Here is a 15,123-nt window from a genome sequence, read left to right on the forward strand (position 1 = left end):
AAAAAAAAAAAAAAAAAAAAAAAAAAAAAACCAAAAAACCAGCACTTTCCCATATTGAGCCGAAACTTATTTAATATCAAAGGCAAGAAGATTTTAAGATTTTAAACCTTGGATGCCAGCAACAGTAATTGACCGACATTAACCTTCTCAACAGCGCCACTAGAAGTCAGCAGGTAGACTGTTTTTTCAAACAGCCAAGAGAAAATAACTGTCAATGAAGAATTGTTTGCCCTGTGAAAATATCTTTGAAAAACAAAAACACGATAAAACATTTTTCAGAGAAATGTCAGGAGAGTTCACCACCCACAGACACAATCTTCTCTTGAGAGGTCCCTTCCCATTTTCAGAAAACAGGTCTTAGCCACAACTCTGGTCATGACAAGTGCTGGGAGTAATTTCTACATGAGAAGATAGTGCTTCCCTTCTTTTCCCCTCACCCTTCCTACTGCTGATGCCCATGTTCTCAGACCTGCCTGGGTAGGTATACTTCTTGCCTCCCTTCTCTCATCTCATTGCAGAGATGGCAATAAACAGCTACTGACAAATTGTTCTTTGAATTTCCAGAAGAGGTAAGTGATGTTAGAAGTTAGACTCTGTCCAGGAGTAATTTCAGATAGGAGGCTGCTCCAGGAAGCGACCCCACTCAGTTGACAGAAGAAACAGAAGATTAATGTCCTTTGCTTTCTAACCAGCCTGATAATTCATTCCCTTTTACAGTACTTCAATTTACTTTGTTACCATTTGGTATTTGGGAGCCACTAATAACACTGTAAGGTAAAGTGAAACAAAAGGAATGAGGAAAACACCAGGAGGTATAATTAAAATGAAATGCTAATAATCTGCCCATCAAAATGCCTGTTGTGAGACTTCTGGGAAGATGATAGAGTGGTGAACCGCAGAGAAACAGCTTCTCCGATATTTACACTGGAACATAGCAATGTAAGCAAGAGAAGGAGGAGGGAAGTGTGTTCCTGGGACCTAGCAAGGATCTGAAGTGAAAGTTAGAGCCCACAAGGACAGTGAAGAGAGGGATCACAACATGGAGAAGGGAGCTAGCAAGTGGAACTTTCTCCCTGAGCCCTGGCTCACAGTGTGGGAAGGACAGCCTGAACCTGCAGGGGCACAGTGACTACTGGCAATCCCGGAGGCCTCCACGGAGAAATGTACCAGCGGAACAGAACATTGGATTCTGTGGACTGCAGTGGCTAGTGAGTTATTCAGGTTCAGACACCCTCTCGGAGAGCGTAATTGGCCAGTAGTCATTTTGGAAAAGGGCCAACAGAAGTCAGAACTCAGAGCTGCTGCAAGTTGGTTCCATCTAGTGGCTCCCAGTGTCAAGCTGAGGTGCAGCAAATTTCAAACCAGCAGGAGGTCAGGGAGCCAAGTTCAAGCTGGCAAGAGTCACTCAGAGTATGGCAGGCTGAAAAACTCAGGTCCCAGCCTCACAGCCAGAAAAAAGAAGCAGCTGAACTTCAATGGACTGAAGACCTAGGTTTGCTGGGATTATCCACCACTGCTATAATTCTACTGCTGGCTCACTGCGATCAATCAACACAGATTTGGGCTCTGCCTGCCCCCTCTGTCAATCATTTACCACAGAGACATGTCCTGAAGTGCATATTTTTTCCTGCTTTTCTTCTTTTCTTTTCTTTTTTTATTTAAAAATATTTTTCTCTTTTTCTCAATTTTTCTTGTTTTTATATGAGTGAGAACACTGTTTCTAGGGGTTTTTTTGTGTGTGTGTGTTTCTTTATTTTGTTCTGTTGTTGTTTCTGTTTTTTCCTTTTTTCTTTCTCTCCTGTCTTTTTCACCAATTTCTCAAAGTTTGCATAAGCTTCCCTTGTTCTCCAGCCTTGCTTCTAATCTTTTCCTCTTCTTTTATTTCACTGTTTTCCCCTTAACTCTTTTTAAATCCTGCCCCCCTGGTGGGCAAAATCACCATATTGAGGGGATATTTACTGGGCATAATTTTCTGGTTGGTTTTAGATTTGGTTATTTAACTACAAATCCTTTTCATATGGTTACAGGTGGCAAATTAATAGTTACCACAGTTTGTCACTTTCTGGGGCATGTTTGATTCTATTGTTATTACTGATTGTAGTACTTTAGCCAAGGTGCTATAATTGTTTTAATCAGCTGTTCTTCCTTGTATGCCAAGACTAAGATTGCCTGAGGATTATAGACAATAATATAACCCAGTGCCAAAGAACCAGAGACAAGGCCAAATAGACAGCAATTTCTCATTCCCAATAAATTGAAGAGGTAAAATCTTGCAGCAGACTCAAAACTCAAAAGCCAGCTATATCTGTAAGACATCTCTGAGAAGTAGTCATTTCCCAAGGATTCTTAATACTATCAATAAAGATAACTACTGTAAACAATTAATAAGCATCTACTCAGGAATTAAGTTTAAGAAAGAGAGAGAGAAAATGAGAAAACATTTAGCAAGATGACACTCCAGACTTTCAGCTCGTCAAAGGCAAATGCAGGGGCCAATGAGGTGGAACAATTTTAAAGCCATCCAGCTGGGCTCTCTGAAGTGCCAACAGTAAAAGTAACAAAGCAAATGAATGAGACTTTAGAAAAAATCAAGTCAGAAATAATTTCTCAGATAACTTCAGAGATGATGAGCATAATGAAGGGCATGGTTCGTGAATTTAGAGAAAACACAGATTAAAAAAATAGAAGAGCTTAGGAAATTGATGGAAACCATGTATGTCCAACATAAGAAAGAAATGAAATCTATGAAACAGATTCAATCCGATATCCAGATTAAAAATGCTATTGAAAGTATATGCAGCAGAATGAATGAAGGTGAGCACGGAATATCAGATCTGGATGACAGGTTTGTGGTTGGAAATCATAAAAAGAAAGATTTCTTAAAAATAGCAAGGGGCCAAGAGAAATCAATCCAACAGCTGCTAGGTGATGCAAAGAAGAATAACATAAAATTGATCTGAATCAATGAAAAACAGATCACATAAAATGAGTCAATGAAAAACAAATCACATAAAAATCCATTCACAGAAGTAATGGCAAAAAACTTTCCAGTCATGGAAAAAAGAATTTGACATACAAATAAGTGAGGCATATAGAACTCCAATTAACCATGACCAAAAAAAATCTACCCCAAGGCATATAATAGTCAGGATTCCAGAAATTCAATACATGAACAGAATATTAAAAGCTGTTAGAGAAAAGAAACAAACCACGTATAAAGGAAAGCCTATCAGAATTACAGTGGACCTCTCAGCACAAACACTTAGGTCAAGGAGAGCTTGGGGTAAAGTATTTCAAGTCCTGAAAGAAAACAACTTCCAATCCATATTGATGTACCCCACAAAATTATCTTTCAAAATTGATGGAGAAATAAGATACTTCTATGACAAAGAGCACCTGAGGAAATTCATGACCACCAAACCAGCACTCTACAATGTTCTGAAGGACATTCTAGAAAGAGATAAAGATGACTGCAACTTTATGAACCCCAACAGAATGAATCCACCAGACAAATCAAGCAATTAAACAGAGGGGAAAGAAAGGGGACCAAGAACCAGGAAAACGCTGTGACAAGGATAAGTCAATACATATCAGTTATAGCTCTCAATGTAAATAGTCTCAATTCACTGATCAAAAGAAATGGACTGGCAGAGTGCATAAAAAAACAAGATCCAACAATATTCTGCATAAAATAAACACATTTAACTCAAAAAGAAATTCATAGACTGAAAATCAAGGATGGAGAACAATACTTCATGTGACAGGAACCTGGAAAAAAGCAGCAGGGGTAGCTATTCTATTTGCAGACAAAGTGGATTTCAAGCCAAGACTGATCAAGAGAGACAAGGAATGTCACTACATCCTTGTTAAGGGAACAATTCAAGAGGAAGAGATAACAATCACAAATATATATGTACACCAAATGTTACATAGTACCCATCTATATAAAACAAATATTATTGGACATGAAACATTAAATAAGCACTAATACAGTTGTAATGGGGAACCTCCATACCCCACTTTTACAAATAGATCAACTAGACAAAAACATCAACAAAGAAATATCAGAACTAATCCAAATTTTGAACAAATGGACTTAGTAGATGTCTATAGAGTGTTCTTCCTCCACAACATCCAAATATACATTCTTCTCAGTTGCACTTGGTACGTTCTCCAAAATAGACTACATATTAGCTCATAGAACGTGCATAAGTGAATGCAAAGGAACTGAAATTTTCCTACACGTATATCAGGTCATGGTGCAATGAAACTGGAAATCAATGGCAAAAGAAACCCCCAAAAGTTCATAAACACATGGAAATTAAATAAAACTCTCCTGAACAACCAATGTGTCACAGATGAAATTAAAGAGATCAAAAATTTTCTGCAATTAAATGGTAATGCCAACACAATGTACTGGAATTTATGAGACACAATGAAAGCAGTCTTTTAAGGAAAATATATACATGTAAATTCCTACATCAGAGAAATAGAATGAGATGAAATAAATAAACTATTGAACCTCAAGTTTCTAGAAAACAAGAGCAAGTTAAGTCCAAAGTTATACAGGGAGTAAGTCATAAAGATTAGAGCAGAAATTAATACAATTGAGACGTAGAAAACATACAGAGTATCAATGAATTGAAGTTAGTTCTTTGAAAGGTTAAATAAAATTGACAAACCTTTAGCCAATCTTATTCAAAAAAGGAAAGAAAAAAACTCAGATCCATGCAATTAGGAATAAAAATGACGAAATCACAATGAATCCTGCAGAAATCCAGCAGATCATTAATACCTACTTTAAGAAACTGTTTCCTAATAAGAGGTAAAACACAGAAAAAATGGACAGATTCTTAGATACAAATAAATTACCAAAGTTGAATCAAGAAGATTTAAAGATTCTAAATAACCCAATATCAGTCAATGAAATTGAAGATGTAATTAACAACCTACCAACAAGGAAAAGCCCAGATCCTGATGGATACTCGGCTATATTCTACAATAAATTTAGAAAAGAACTAATTCTGTTACTGCTGAAACTCTTTAATGAAACTGAAAGGGAAGCAATACTCCAAAACTCATTCCTAGAAGCAAGTATTATTCTGATACCAAAACTAGAAAAGGACCCCACCAAAAAAGGCAGTTACAGATCAATCTCCCTAACAACATAAATGCAAACATCATCAGTAAGATATTGGCAGACAGAATTCAGCAATCATCAAGAAGACTATACACTATGACCCAGCAGGATTCATCCCAGGGATGCAAGCATAGTTCAACATACACAAATCAATAAATTTAATACACTACCTTATCAGAGCCAAGGACAAAAACCACATGATTAAGTCAATAGATGCCGAAAGAACACTTGACAAAGTCTAACATCTTATCTTTTTCATGATTAAAAAAAAAATGCAGAGAACATTGGAATAAGTGGTCCTTATTTCATCTGATAAAAGCCATGTATGACAAGTCAATAGTCAACATCATACTAAATGTTCAAAAACTGAAAGCTTTCACTCTAAAATCAAGAACAAGACAAGGATACTCACTATCACCACTCTTATTCAATATAGCTCTGGAATCACTATCCAGAGCAGTAGACAAGAGAAAGAAATAAAAAGAAGGATAGAAGAGGAAGAAGTTAAATTATTATTTGCAGATCACATGATACTTTACAAAGAAGACCACAAGAACTCCACCAAAAGACTTCTAGATTTAATAACTAAATTCAATAGCATAGCTCAATAAAAAGTGAATGCTCAAAAATCAAAAGCATTCCTGTACACAAACAAAAAACTCATTGAGAGAGGAATTAAGGAAGCCACACTTTACACAATAACATCCAAAAGAAAAAAAAATGAAATACTTAGGAATCAGCCTAACAAAGGAAGTAAAAGACCTTTATATTGAAAACTACTGGACTCTGAAAAGATCAAAGGGGATATCAGAAAATTGAAAGATATCCCTTGTTCTTGGCAGAAAGAATCAATATAGGAGAAATGGCCATATTCCCCAAATTGCTATACAGATTTAATGCTATCTTGATCAAAATACCAATAGCATAACTCTCAGAATTAGAGAAATTAATCCTAAAATTCATTTAGAACTAGAAGAGACCTAGAATAACAAAGGCAATCCTGGAAAACAAAGGCAAGGCAGGGCACATCATAATCCCTGACTTGAAATTATGCTACAAAGCTACTGTGATAAAAATGGCACGGCAATGGCAAAAAATACCAAAAACAAAAACAAAAAAAATAAACCAACAACAAAAAAATCAAAAGCAAACCTGAGGGTCAATGGAACAGATTAGAAGATGCAGAAAGAACTCCAAACACACTCAGCCACCTTATCTTTTTTTTTTCATTGAGTTTATTGGTACTATTAAAGTATACAGTATAATTCCATTTATCATTGGGATCTTGTACCTTTACATGACACATCTTAGTTCTCATTTTCCCTATACCCCTGCCCTCCCTTCACCCTATTCACCCTCCCCTACTTACATTTTTGTTTCCATTTTTTCCTTTTCACATATTTTTTCTTTGCCTTATTTCCTTTCTCCTACCCTTCTCACTTCCCCTACACCTTTAGCTCTTTTCTTCCCATTTCATATTGTTAGTTATATTTGGATCTTATTTATACTTTTAGTTTTTCACACCAGAGAAACTATTTGGTATTTACACCTGTGTGTCCTATTTATTTCACTTAAAAGTATGGCCTCAATATGCATCTCTTTTCCTGTGAATGACTCTAGTTTCTCATTCTTTATGGTTGAGTACTATAGAATGACAAAGGGGCCAAACACCTTCACTGGAAAAAAGATACCCTCTCTAATGGTGCTGGGAAAACTGACTTTCCACATGCTGAAGATTAAAACTAGACCCACATTTCTCACCATGCACTAAAATTGAAAAGAATCAAAGATTTAAGTATTAAAACAAAACACTTAATCTACTGGAAGATAGAATAGGAAGAAGTCTTGAAGACATTGGTGTAGGCAAAGACTTTTCAAAAAAATCTCAGTAGCACAGGAAGTATCACTAAGAATCAACTGGGATCTGACCCTATTAAAAGCTTTTGTACAGCATGAGAGACCACCAACAGAGTAAAAAGACAACTCACAGTGTGGGAAAAATTTTTTGTCCCCTATTCCTCAGACAAAAGACTACTATATAGAATATATAAAGAATGAAAAAAAAAATTAGACCCCTCAAATTAAAAGACCCAGTCCAAAAATGGGCACCTGAAATAAACAGACACTTCTCAGATGAAATAGAAATGTCAGATAAATATATGAAAAAACATTCACTAGTAATTCAAGAGATGTAAATTAAAACAATGTTGAGATTCCATCTCACTCCAGAAAGAATGGCTGATATCAAGATATCAACCAATAACAGATGCTGGTGGGGTTGTGGGAAAAGAGGAACCCTTTTCCATTGTCAGTCGGCTTGTAGACTGCTACAACCACTGTGAAAATCAGTGTGGAGTTTCCTCAAAAAATTAGGACTACAAGTGCCATTTGACCTAACTATCTCCCTTCTTGATATCTTCTTGAAAGAATTAAAAGCATCATATCACAGCAATATATGCACCCTCATGTTTACAGCATCAGTTTGTAACAGCAAAACCCTGGAAACATTCCAAATGCCCATCAATGGATGAATAAATAAAGAAGATGTGTGTGGTTTTTTTTATACAATGAAGTACTATAAGAAGGATAAACTTGAGACATTTATTGTTAAATGGATGCACTTCAAGACTATACACTTTAAAATGAAATAAATCTGACACACAGTGTCAAATATCATGTGTTTTCTCTGTTGTGAGAAACCAAAAATGGCCATAATGACTAAAATGTATAATAGTGTGAAACTGGAAGAAACTGTTCAAAGGAGAAGAAGAAATACAGACGGGGGGAAAAGGAAGAAAGGGAATAGGAAAAAAGAACAGAAGAAAAGTGGAAACAAAGCTTTTGTAAATAAGGAGGGGAGGGAGTAAAAAAGAAGAATCGAGATATATCGTATATACGTACAAAATCCCTATGATGAGTGTGATCATTATGTATATCTAAAATATACCAGTAAAATTAATTTTTTGAAAAGCTCATTGAATTGTGACTCTGAGCACAGTTCATTAAGCAGAATTGCTGGATAGGAAGGAGCCAACAGAATATGTTTCAGGGTGTGGCTGTTTTTCTAGCCAAGGGTGACACTTTTTCCTGCTCTGCTTGCTACCCAGTTTTGGCCAGGGTTCCATGGAGCCAGAGCTCTGGGTGGTCCTCAGCACCCTGTCCTGGGCAGGAGCAGTGGCCCTGAAGCGAATCTTCTCTAGGTTGGCAGCTTGCCACGTAGTGGAGGCTATAGGGACTAGATTGGCTTTTCTCAGGGGTCTTGGTCGCGACAAAAAGTTATCTCAGGATGGAGTAAGGATGCTGGAGAGGTTCAAGTATGAGTTAATAAGACAGATAAACCCAAGGTGTCTTCAGTAATTGACGATTTTCAAATAATATAGCCATCCCATTGTCCTTCAGAGACAATTGAAGCCCAGGCCCGAGGCCTGCCTTATTTGCTTTTTAGAACAACGCTGGTGAGGCAGAGATTATCAGCAGCCTCACCCTGGAGATGGAAGACAGTGAAGGCAGTCTGGGGACTGAGGGCCAGGGGCTGGCAGGCTCAGAGCCTTGGCCCTTGTTCTCCTAGCCTGAGAAGCTGTAGGAAGACACATAAAATAGCATCAGCAAAGATCAGCAGAGCTCATCCTGTGTGCTGAGAATGATTCTAAGGCTTTCATATGTGTTAGCTCATTCAAGCCTCACAACCCTCGGGAGTGGGTGCGCCCTTATGCCTTTTCTACACTTTGCATAACTAAGAGGCAGAGAGGTTGTTTCTTTCCTGGGATCATAGACCTGGTAAACGGCTGGGAGCAAAGCTTTCAGTATCTTTGCTCTTAATTCCTTCTCCTTCACCCTTCTTTTTCGTCTCCTCCATCTTCTTCCCTCTTTTTATTTTCATCTCTAAATAAGGGCCTTATAGGTTCTAAAATGCTAAAATAAATAATTTTAAAATTTAAATTGTTAAGATCCAATACTTCAATAAAGTAAGTTCTCAATCTAGACTGGCCTTTGACTTGTTTTTCTGGGGAGGGAAGGAAAATAATGAGATTCATGTCTAAAGCTAATCACTCTCAGAGCCAATGGTGTCACCACGAATATACAGAAACTTGACTGGCTAGGACTCACCCCAGGGTTTGGCAGTGTCAGTCAAGGCTGGTATTAATGACTCCAGCTCCATCTTTGCGACACAAGCCAGGGTACAAGGTCCAAATGCTGGCATCTCTGGGGATGCCCAGGTGCAGCCCTTTTCCCCCTCACCTCTGAAAGGACTATAGAGCAGGCCTCCTCAGTGCTCCCCTTAACACACTTCCCTGAAAGCAGATATGCCCGCTGGCCAGCCAGGGGACAAGGTGACGAGCCCCATGGTGTATTAAATTACATATGAGGTGGATTAAACCATTGAGCCCTAGAACTTTGAGACTAGCCGGACCTGAAAGCCTGCCCTTGTCATCCGCATCACCAGTTGTGTTTCCTGGAGCAGATTTACTGAGGTGCAATGGCACCTTGCACTTGCTCCTTTGTTTGGACCCACTGACCAGACCATGCATCTGAGGAGGCCCAGCCAGTCAGTCTATGACATATCAGTTACCTCTACTTTGAATTGTTATAAACACGGCTAGTGCGGCATGGGCAGAAAAGGAATATTTAAGGAAAAAGATGTAGCAGAAAGGATGGACCAGGTTTTTGTGGGGCCTGAAGTTAAACTATTTTGAGGGCCTTCTTTAAAAAAAAAGGTAACGATTGTAAATTCAGAATTTCTAGACTTTTATTAGGATCGCTGTGAGCGGGGCAGGAGATTCTAAAGATTAAATTTCATTAGCTTCCTGAGAAGAGTGTCCCCCTATATCAGGTGACAAACAGATACGAGGAGAAGAGCATCCCAACTGTAGCTCTGAATAGACAGACCTCTGCCCTGGTTGTTTGGGAGACTGTTCACAGGAGCCAGACTTCCGTTTTAGCATTCGGCAAAGAAGAAGAACGCAGGAAGAAGTAAAAGATGTAGGTCACGCTGCGACTGGTATAGGAGAGTACACTGCACGATGCAAAGGAAAGGAGAATGAGGAAAACAGAAATGTGCTCAGTGGCACCGCGGTCTGTTCCCCCTAAGACTCACCAGGAAACGTGTTGAGGTAATGGGCTGATAGTGCATTCATTCCACTAACCAGGCTCGGCGTGGCCGGCAGGTGGAGTCATCCCTCTGCTAGGCAGTCTCTGTTTGCTCCCACCCGCGGGCACGGCTTTCATCCATCCTCTGTCCCCTCCCCCTACAGACGGCAACCTTCAGGCCCCCGGCTGACCGGCCCTCATTTGGTCTGGGCTCACAGGAAGCACTCGCAGAAATCATAAAATAGGAGGGAAGAGAGGGAGAGGGACAGAGAGAAGAAGACAGAGGGAGAGGGACGCCTGGGCACTTCTGGCTTGTTCCCTCCCCGCTTCGATACCAATTTTCCCGGCAAGGGCTGAGTGGCTCTGTTTCTGTAACTATAGCTCTAAGCGGGCCTAGGGTGGGTCATGGCTTTCCATGGTTGGTAGTATCTGCACAACGCAACATGTGAAGGATTATCTGTGTGTGAGCCTGTCCCTCACTTAAGGTGACTAATTCCGCACTCTTTTCCTTTCCTAGATCTAGGCTGCCCATTTCCAGTTAGGATTTCGCAAAGATCCCTGAAGTAGCATCTACATGAGAAAGGTTGATGATTTAAAAGAAATCAAGGTTCTTGTACAGAAACAAAGGAGATGCCCACAAGGCTTCGAAAGAAGACCTGTTGTTTTTGGAAGTCATGTAAAGGTGGCCTTTACACAGAAACACTGCCATCGAGTCTTTAGGAACTAATGAAGGATAAATATTGCAGCACAGGGTTCACCTTCCTTTGGCTACTGGTGGATCAGAAAAATCTGGACCTTAACTGGATAAAGAAGATGTGGTTTTTCTATAAAATGGAATACTACTCAGCCATAAAGAATGAAGAATTAGATTCATTCATTCATAGGAAAATGGATATATTGAGGATATACTCCTAAGTGAAATAAATAAGTCACACATGTGTAAATACCGAATAGTTTCTCTGGTGTGAATAAACTATAATAGTACATAAGATCCTAATGATATAATTGACAATGTGAAATAGGAAGAGAAGGGCTAAAGGTGTAGGGAAAGTGGGAAGGGTAGGGGAAAGGTAATAAAGGGAAAGAAAAAAAATATGAGAAAATGAAAAAATGGAAATGAAGTGTTTGTAAATGGGGAGGGTGAAGGGAGGGCAGGAACAAGGAGGAAAAAATGAGAACCAAGACCTATCATGTAAAGGTACAAGATCCCAATGATGAATGTAACTGTACTGTATACCTACTGTACCAACAAACTCAATTAAAAAAAAAACCAAGAAAAATCTTGACCAGAACAGAGTGCTGAGGGGTTGAGTCCTTGACTACCTGAACCCAAGCTTGTCATGGACCTTGGACAAATTCTTAAACTTCCAGTGATTTTATTTTCTTTCTCATAATAGGATTAATAACGCCTATAATCTCCCTATGGATGCTGCAAGAATCAGAGATTTAACCAATACCATACTGAACAAGTGCAAAGCACTATACCAGGGTTCTTTTTATTTGTCTAAGAAGAGTGGTTATTTTAACTGCTACAATTTGATAGTTGGGTATTATGGCAATGACAGTTCCAGCAAAAACCAATAAGGAAACTCTAATAAGAACTTCTTTATGAAGGTGTAGGCAGGGTAAAGAGAAGCCATTGTCACACCCATGCCTGTTACCAGAACATTGTGAGAGCTGTAGTCAGGGAGGAAGTTTACTCAAAGTCATTCAGGCTCACCCTGCACAAGGGATTTGGTCTTAGTTCAACAAAGCCCAAAGGGACAGGAGTTGGAAAATGCTACCACAAATCACTTTTTGTTATTTTTCCTAAACCTTCTGTGTGTGTGTGTGTGTGTGTGTGTGTACAGTGGGGACCTTTACACATGCAAAGCATGTTGTCTACCGCTGAGTCATACCTCAGCCCCTAAACTTTCTTTGAGGAGTAGAGAAAAGTATTATAAATAAGCTAGTGCAGAAACATATTTACTGATAAAATAAAATTTAGTAACTTTTACTCCAAAATAATTTGCCCAGGCTTCTTTACATACTAATTGTTCTGGCCTATTAAAGAACATAAACATATTTGAAGAATTCTATTTTCTTTGTTCTTTTTCCTTGAAACTTAAACATGCTAGAACTCCACTGAATAGATGTAAAGAGGAAAGCTCTGGCCTTCCGCTCTCCCACTGACCCATAGCTCCTGCTGTTAGCAGTGAGTCCGTCTTCACTGTCCAAAAGCTCATGCTTTAGGCAGTAGACTCATTTGCCCACTAGTCACTGCCAAGGGTCTACTGCCTCCTTAGTTCTCCTTCAGCTTTTAAAAAAGGAGGCCCAGTGATTCCAGTGGAGTTGCAGAGTTGTTTACTGAGCTATAAGGTAGCTTAGAGGATTTCTTTGGTCTATTTCATAATCTTCCTCTCACTACACTTGGTCATATTCCTGCCAAGAGAAACTCCCACCAGCTATATTTTGTCCAGGAACTTTCATGCAAAACAAAGTCCTTCCCATTGGCCGTGGGGTCTCTGGATCTTGTGTGTGCACAGAGCTTCCGTAATGAGGAATTGATTCCCAAGAGCTGCATCCACAAAATAACTTGCTATTGACTTTTTCTGCATTGAGGAAGAACCGGAAGACATCAAAACCTTATGACCAAAAGAAGTGAAATAACTAGATCTGTTCTCTGGGTCATTACTTTCTTCCATTCTGCTCAAGGATTCTGTAAATCATTTAACACTAAGCAGAACAAAAGCAAAGCAAGGCAGAAAAGCTAACCATAAAAGGGCCACTCACCTCACACAGCACACTTCTATTCTGTTAGTAGCACCTTCAAAACTCCATAACTTGAGCAGAATACCTAACTGAGTATCTTTCTTTAGGCTAAAATTATATACCTGCTGAGAAGCCACATGATGAAAATAGAAGGGAAAATAATTTGTCCGGAACTTATTTGAGTTAGAAAATTTCAGATAGGGGCTCCCTTAGTCTAACTCAATATTAAAATATAGTGTAACTCAATATAAAAATATAAATTTATTATATAGTATTTCTCTCACTTTATATCCCAAATTGCCTTTTAGGGCAAATTTACTTGTGATTTGGACACTGTATGATTTTCAAGTACAGAGGAAACTAAAAACTTTTAGTTGAGATTTGAAACAAACTAGAAATCCAAAGAGGCATACATATTTTCTTGTTGAAGGCTATCTGAATGAATTCTATTGCCTCAGCCTTAAAAGAACTCCTCATCACAACTCATCTTGATATTCTATTGTTTTCTCATCCTTTGTGATGGCTATAGGATTTTCTTCCTCTAGGTCATGCTGCTCTGGTCTGAACTGCTCTCCGGTTACACAATTCATGACATTCAGACTCCATGAAGCTTTACTATTCCAATCCCTACTGATCTACATCTCGGGAAACAGAAAGCCAAATTATCTACAGATGAGGGGATGGAAACTCTGGAGGGAACTGACAAAGGCTTAAAACAATCAGAGAAACATCACGAGCCAAAGGGCTGTTATCTAGAACTTGTGAGAATCTGCATCATGATGGGTTTTCAGAGGCACCACTCACCAGCAAGACATGAGGCTGTGGATGTTTGAGTCTGTGCAGAGTCAAGAGAACAGTGTGTGATAGTCAGGAGAAGCACAGCCCGGGAGGTAGAAGAGGGTCACTGAAGTGACCTCCTATAAAGAACATAATGGTAGAAAAAGGAGGAAAATCAGGAAGTACAGGTATCCTGAAGGCCCCAGAGTCAAACAGCTGAAGAACCTTAAGGATGGTGGGACTAGCTCTGTAGATGAAATAAGGAAATAACTAGGAGTGGAGATTCCAAAGTTTAGGCCATATGGAAGGAGACAGAAAGGGAAGTCATGGTTCAAGATGTGTGGCTGTTGGTGAACGAGGCAGAATGAAGGAGGAGAGAAGGGTCTGGCCTGGGCTTTTGGATGTTCTGTCCTCGGAATCTTGAGATCAGTTACTCTAATGGCAGGAAAATAATTTTTGCCCAAGAACGGCAGTCCACACCTCTGAGATACTATCCTTTGCAGCTTCTCCCTTAATAAGCAGCACGGACTCTTCCTGCTAACTGACCATCATTCTAGAAGCAGCTTACAAAGAAGAAAGCTTCAGCAAGCCTTGCCTCAGAGCTCCTATTCTGAGAGTCGGGACAGCAAGTCTGCCTCTGCTCCAGAACTCCTGGACTGTGTCTCTCTCTGGAGTTGAGAAGATCCTGCATCCTGCTGAACTTTTTCATTCTTGGATAAGTCCCCAGGTAAGAATGGGAAAACAATGATTGCTTGTTCTAAAATTAAAATAAGGTAGAAATTCTTGATTCTTTCTTAAAGTTTAGATCTCAGGTCCTCCATGACTCTGCAGATGTTCCGAGTGCTGGCCCTTAGGATATCTGAGCTAGAAAATGTCATGGAAGGACTCTTTTAGCCTAACTCAATATAAAATTCAACATTTCCCTCTTTTCTCCTCCAGCCCTCTCTGTCTAGGGAAGGTACAGATAAGGGATGAGCTATTACTTGATGAACTCAAAATAAATTTCTTAAATAATTTTTGTCCCATGCTTTTTTTGGCCGCTAAGTGTTATTCTGTGTGAAATGCTCCATGTGCACTTCCCATGCCATCCACAGAGAACGCGGAGTGCCAATCCTAGCATTCAAGTTAGTTCGAAGTTAGAACTTCTGGCATCCGGTCATGTTTTTAGTGGATATTAAAAAGTCAGTATCATCATCCAAAACAAAATAGAAGGAATTGGAATGACATTCCTTTTAAAAATTATAATTTTCTAAATCGGCTACCGAGAAATCTTGACAAGCCAGAGGAAGGAAAAATATGACCCTCGATGAGCCACTTTGTCTCCCTGATCATTAGTTTCTTCCTTTGTTGAAATACCTCAGGTCTTT

This window comes from Fukomys damarensis, unplaced genomic scaffold (genome assembly GCF_012274545.1).
Source record: "Fukomys damarensis isolate Sample0158 unplaced genomic scaffold, DMR_v1.0_HiC HiC_scaffold_21, whole genome shotgun sequence".
Taxonomy (NCBI): Eukaryota; Metazoa; Chordata; class Mammalia; order Rodentia; family Bathyergidae; genus Fukomys; species Fukomys damarensis.